Below are 6,800 nucleotides of genomic sequence, written 5' to 3'. Positions count from 1 at the left end.
TCCATATTCACTTCTTTTTATTAAATTTCGGGGTTTTTTTTTTTTTTTTTTTTTTTTTTTTGCTGAATAGTAGTCCATTGAATATATGTGCCACACTTTTTCACTCCATTCCTGTGTTTTTGGACATTCGGGTTGTTTCCATATCTAAGCAATAGTGAATATTGCTGCAATAAATATAGATGTGCAAATGCCTTTCTGACTGAGCATTCTCCTGTCCTTTGGGTAGATACCCAGGAATGGAATTGCTAGACCATATGGTAGTTATATTTGAAGGTCTTTGAGGAACCTCCATATTGTTCTCCACAGTGGCTGGACCAATTTACATCCCCACCAGCTGCGCGATGACAGTGGTGTGGAGAATCTTCAAGGGATAAAGGTAAACTTCCTTTTTTGGAGAGGTTTTTGCTAAAGGACGCATACACTCACCAGAAAGAGAGAGATAGAGAGACAGAAAGTGAGAAATAATGCTCCAGGAGGGATAGCCACATTGCAATCCCTTCTTCTCCATTCTTCTCTTGGGATCTTGGGCACGCATGCACATGTGCCCAGTATGAGTTTAAGCCACCGGATCTGGGACTTGAACCACGGTCGAAGGTTCAAGTAGTCCAATCGCTGGACTACATGGGAGTCCAGCGACATAGCCATTATGCCATCTGTTGGTCCCAAGATAAAGGTAAACTTTCAAAATCAGAAATTTCTTCTATTAGATTGGTGCAAAATCAATTTTATTTTTTGACAAGAATTTTAAATAATTGTAATTATGCTCAAACACATCTTTATTAATAAAAATAGGAACCATTACAATCAACACATTTTTGCTAATGAGGAATGTTTGTTTATTCCTGTAGTGTAAAAATCCATGCTCTGAGATTTGAAAAACTCCTGGAAATCATCTTCTGTGTCCTGCCAATTGTGGAAGCATTTTCCCTGCAAAAAGTCATCCAGATGCTTGAAGAATTGGTAGTTGGTTGGTGAGGGGTCAGGTCAACATGGCAGATGAGGCAAAACTTTGTAGCGCAATTTGTTCAGTTTTTGAAGCATCAGTTGTGTGACATGAGGTCAGGTATTGTCATGGAAAATTGGGCCCTTTTTGTTTACCAATGCCAGCTTCAGGCGTTGCAGTTTTCGGTGCATCTCATTGATTTGCTGAGCATACTTCTCAGATGTAATGATTTAACTGAGAGTCAGAAACCTGTAGTGGATCAGACCCCACCAGTGACCATGACATTTTTTGGTGTAAGTTTGGCTTCTGGAAGTGCTTTGAAGCGTCTTCTTGGTCCAACCACTGAGCTGGTTGCCATAAAAAATCTACTTTTCATCACATGTCACAATCCAATTGAGAAATTGTTCATTGTTGCACCAAGTAAGAGAGTATGACACTTCAAAACAACAATTTTTTAAAAAAATTTCAGTCAGCTCATGAGGCATCCATTTACCGAGCGTTTTCAGCTTTTCAATTTGCTTTAAATGTCAAATGACTGTAGAAAGGTTGACATTGAGTTTGTGGACAACTTCTTGGGTAGTTGTAAGATCAGCTTCAATGATTGCTCTCAATTGGTTGTTGTCAACTTCTGATGGTTGGCCACTATTCTTCTCATTTTCAAGGCTCTCACCTCCTTCGCAAAACTTCTTGAATCTCCACGGCACTGTCCGTTCATTAGCAGTCCCTGGGCTGAATGTGTAGTTGATGTTGCAAGTTGTCTCCACTGTATTACAACCCATTTTGAACATGAATAAGAAAATCATTTGAATTCACTTTTTGTCTATCATCATTTCCACAGTCTAAAGTCAATGTAAAATAAATGGCAAGTAATAAGTCATTAGCAAAAAGACATAAAGTGAGAAATGGATGGGAGGGACAGAATCACGGGAAAAAAGCAAAACATTTAATAGACACAAAAATGAAACATTATGTGTTGATGGGAAAATCTTTGCCTGGGCTAATATGCAGTGTATTCATGCTAGAATAACTCATTTTGTATGCTGTGAAGATGTACAGTGATTAACTGTAAAAAAAATTGTGAAAAAATAAAACAATGTACAACATAACCACATTTATTTAAGAATGTATTTTAAGGGACCAGCAGATGGCGCTGTGGTTAAGGCACTGGACACTCCCTCATGGCCAACCACAGTTCAAGTCCCGCACCTGGTGACTTACTTTCTGACTTTCTCTTGTTTTCTCTCTCTGGTCCAATTAAAAAGAAAGGAATGAAGAAATAAAGTTAAAGAAATAATTATCTTAAAAACAGAATGTATTTCAATATTAAATAGCAAATTTCAACATTGCAAAACTGTAATTACTTGTGCATCAACATATTATTATAAGAATGTTTGAGTCAGGTTTAGGGCTACCTGGAGATAGCTAGTGTGATTGAATTATATCTATTCTCCTGAAACTAGTGTATCAAGTAAATACATTTTATGCTTTATCACCAGCTTATAATGTGATGTGTTTTTCATATTTCTGTGCTGGTAGAATAGAAAAATGTCCTGTTAATGATATGATTGATAGTAGTAAGGTGAAGTTTAGAATCATACAAATAATTTTAGAGAGAAAATTCATTGGCTTCCTGTTCACTCAGAAATCTGGATGTTAGTATCTCTAGTTGTTGAACTGGAAAATACAGCTGCCATAGAGATAATAATTAGGTCTAGAATGACAAGAATGTCTACCTTGGTAGCTGCATAATGTTTCCTTGACACGTTGTGTGAGCCATGTGTTGGGAAGTTGTGGTTATAAACAAAAATGTCATAGATCCAATCCAATAAAAAATGCAAAAGATGAGTGATAAGCAAAAGATAAGTGATATGACAACATATATTATCCCAAATTGTGTCAAGAGTATCCTAATACTTTCTTGAAATAGAGTTGACTTTGTGTAGTTGTACCTGTCTCTTGTTTCCAGTAGTCCAATATGTGTTTCTTTCTCCAGGGACAATAATTTCTTGTTGAGAAACAAAATTTTTTTGGTCTTTAATATTAAGTCTGTATGGTAATACAGCATGCTTAAGTTCCATATGTTTTTATTAATATTGCTTGAGGGGTTATTAATATAGGCATGAGGAGACATAGTCTTTCTCTTTAATAAAGGCAAGCAATATTTAATGCTATTTGAAAATTAGTTTATCAGGATCAGAAGGTGGTGTGGTGGTTAAGGCACTAGACACTCCCACATGGCCAACCATGGTTCGAGCCCTGGACCTGGTGGCTTGCTTCCTCGCTTTCCCTCTCTCTCTCTCTGTGTCTCTCTCTAGTCAAGTTGAAATAAATGAATGAATAAGTGAAAAATTAAATAAATAATTCTTTAAAAATTTAAAAAAAGAAAATGAGTTTATCTACTCATTTTTTCTTTCAGAGGCCATTAGATAAGTCTATGAAATCTGCAGCTATTGAGTTGTAGGCTAGGTGGAAATTTCATTATATTTTCAATTCATCTGCTTCTGTTTGCACAGATTTTGCAGTCAAATGGGTTCTTTGATCACTTTCCATTATTTTTGGTGAGCCATAAAAGGTATCCCAAAGCTTAAAACTTGTAAGGTATACTGTACTGAAGGTTTATGAGCAGTTATTGCAATATCTAAGTCTCTCTCTATATCTGACATAATTATTACATATGTTGGGAGATAGAGATGTTCTAAAGAATATGAAATCTATTTGTATAATAAAGTTAAAGGTGTTTGACTTATAAGTAGCTGTGGGTTTCCTACGCTCATTTTTTCCTAAATTTGAATCGTGTTCACATTTTCTTCTCTCTTTTTTTTAAAAGGGTTTTGCCTTAAGGCACATTTGCTCCCCAGAGGGAGGGAGACAGACACAGTGAGAGGGGAAGTGAGAAATCACTCCCCAGGGGTCCTGGTCACATCGTGATCCCTTCTCCTCCCTTCTCCTCTCAGGATCTTGAATAGGCATGCACACATGCCTGGATTTTCAAGCCACTGGTATGTAAGGACATAACCCCTACACCATCTACTGGACCCAATTGTTCACATTTTCTTAAACTTTTATCTGATGCCAAGTTAACACTCATTTCTATCTTTAAACCATTTATATAGTGAATGAGTGTCAATATAGACCTGGTTTTTATGAATTTGTAAAATGGTTTCTGCATACTGATGTTTAATCTTATATCCTTTATCTTGTTTGCTAATGGTAATAGGTGGCACTTAGGAATTGTCCACATGTTACTTTATGTCTTTGTTAGTGTAATTGGTAGTAAAGTGTGTCTGTATTGTCCTTTTGCTCTGTGGTTGTTGTTCTTATTATAGTGCACATGAACTCACTGAAGACAGAGATGAGAGAGAGAGAGAGAGAACTTGAGAGCAAGAGAGAGAGAGAAAGGGGGATGGCCATGCCACAATCCCTTCTCCTCCATTCTCCTCTCAGGACTCAAATCAATCAGTTGGCCATATGGGATACAGCTGCCTTAACCTCCATACCATTTTCTGGCACCCTTTTTTTCTTTAAATAATTTGAGATTTTTTTTGTGGTCTTTATCTTCTTCTACTGTAATACTCCTAGTGAGTGCATTTATTTATTTATTTATTTATTTATTTATTTATTTATTTATTTATTGTATAATGTTTAAATCATCTTTTTAATGCGCTGAAACATGAGTAATCATTTTTTTTAAATGTGGGACCAGCAGGCAGTGTGGTGGTTAAGGCTCTGGACTCCCATATGGCTGACTGTGGTTTGAGTACCAGACATGGTGACTCGCTTTTTCACTGTCTCTCTCTCTCTCTCTCTCAGACCTGGAGGTTTGCTTTCTCTCTGGTGAGTGCACATGCCCTATAGCAAATTTTAAATAATACTAATAACATATAAAATTAAAGAAATAATTTAAAGTATTTTTATGTGCTATGAATATTTGTATGTTTTTTCTCAGAATTCCTTGGGCCATAAATCCTTGCCATTTATTTTGAATCAATTTTGTTTCTGTTTGCATGACTAAATTGCTATCCTGTTTGCTATTTCTCATGATTCAATAAAAATGTGTATTTTATGTTGTTTTTCTAGTATTGTCTGACTACTAGCACTACCACAGTCAGCTCTGTATATTTTGGATTTACCTGATTCCTTGAGCATCAACTGGTCCTGGAGTCCAAGGACGGCTATTGTTCACATTGTTTGTCCCTGTAACATGGAGGCAGATGCATCTGTAAACCATGTATTCTGTAAAGTGTCAGAGCAGGTTGGACCCCAGTTTCCAATATTGGCATGGGTTTTCCCTTCCCTTAGAACGAATTCCAGCAAGTCGATTTCTGCTTTAAGTATCTTCTTGGTGAGGAGACCTGGCTGTCCCTAGGTAGTTATGGTGTGCCTTTGGATGTACCATTTCCAGGCCAAAAGCTTGGGATCAATTTAGATACTTGCCAATTCTTCAGGACTCAATTTTACCCAATGTAGTGTTGGCATGTGACATCTCAATATTGTCTTTGAATTGCCTATACGAGGTTCAGTATTCTTAAAAGCCTCACAAGTAAGCCAAATATATTTTTCAAAGATAGTATTTATTTTCAGAATAAGGAAATTTTAATGTTCAAAAGACTACTGGCAAGTACTTTTCATGTGGTTTTGTCCACAAAGACCGTATGCCATAGTCCTAATTTAGCAAAATTTCTAGTCTATTAGATACATTTGGTGTTGCATAATGCAATTTTTGAAAGGTGTGTGTGTATTCTTTTAATGTGTTCAAGCTGTTTGTTGTGTTTCCTGCCATGCTGAGTCTGCTGATTTTCTTAGCAATGTGATACAAAGATTTTTAAAATTATGTTTATTTATTTATTTTTTAGAGGATTTTCTCTTAGGGCATGTATGCTTGCTAGAGAGAGAAAGAGAGAGACAGAGATGTTGAGAGAGAAAGTGAGAAATCACCCACAGGGAGATGGCCATGTCACAGTCCCTTCCCCTTCATTGTTCTCCTGGGATCTTGGCATGAATGCACACGTGACCAGCATGAGTTTCAAACCACTGAGTCTTGGACTTGAACCATGGTTGGTCATGTGGGAGTCCAGTGATGTAACTGCTATGCCATCTACTAGGCCCTAAAATTATGTTTAAATAAGGTACATATTGTCTCCAGTAACTAAAAAGTCCAGTTAATCTTAGAGCTTCTTATTTATTATTAAGCTGTTTCAAGGCCATAATTTTTGTTTCAAGGCCATAATTTTATAAATTACTGTTTAGGGGATTTGTCTACCCTTTGATGACCAGTAAACTTCAAGGAATTTACATTCCGTGGATGGTCCATTAGTTTAATTATCATTCATGGTCCATCCAAGGGATTTCAGATGCTCTATTAATTGAGTTTTTCAGTTTTTAATGTTTATAAATTATCATTAAGCATGATAAAATCATATCTATATGATAGAATATGGGATTTAAATTTAGTGATCTAAATTTGACTAGGCAAGATGGAATATGCTATTACTAGACTGTTAAATAGCCTTGAAGTAATATCTTGAATTGATATTGTTTTTCTTCCCATGACAAAACAGTATATTACCTGGATGTTTTGTCCAAAGAATTACAAAGAACATGTCTGACAAGCCTATAACATAGTATTTTGCATTAGCTGGGTTATTTTACTTATTTTTTTCTTCTATATTTGGCAGTACTCCCTCTGATTTTGAGGAAGCTTTATTTAAATTTCTATAATAGAAAGAAATGATATAGTATATAAGTACCATTTAGCTTTTTTTTTTTTTTTTGAGAGGTTTTCAGTATAGGGCGCGTGCGCTCGCCAGACAGACAGAGAGAGACATAGAGACAGAAAGCGAGAAATCACCCCCCAGGG

The 6,800-nt window shown here is 36.2% G+C and overlaps 1 pseudogene; it reads right to left on the bottom strand.

Moving 5' to 3' along the window:
* Positions 1-791: 791 nt before the first annotated feature.
* On the bottom strand, positions 792-5,171 carry LOC102478449 (histone-lysine N-methyltransferase SETMAR-like; annotated as a pseudogene).
* Between the last annotated feature and the right edge of the window lie 1,629 nt (positions 5,172-6,800).

This window comes from Tupaia chinensis, unplaced genomic scaffold (genome assembly GCF_000334495.1).
Source record: "Tupaia chinensis unplaced genomic scaffold, TupChi_1.0 Scaffold146051_1, whole genome shotgun sequence".
NCBI lineage: Eukaryota > Metazoa > Chordata > Mammalia > Scandentia > Tupaiidae > Tupaia > Tupaia belangeri.
Note: the sequence above shows the minus strand (reverse complement) of the source record. Positions and strands in the feature narration are given on the sequence as shown.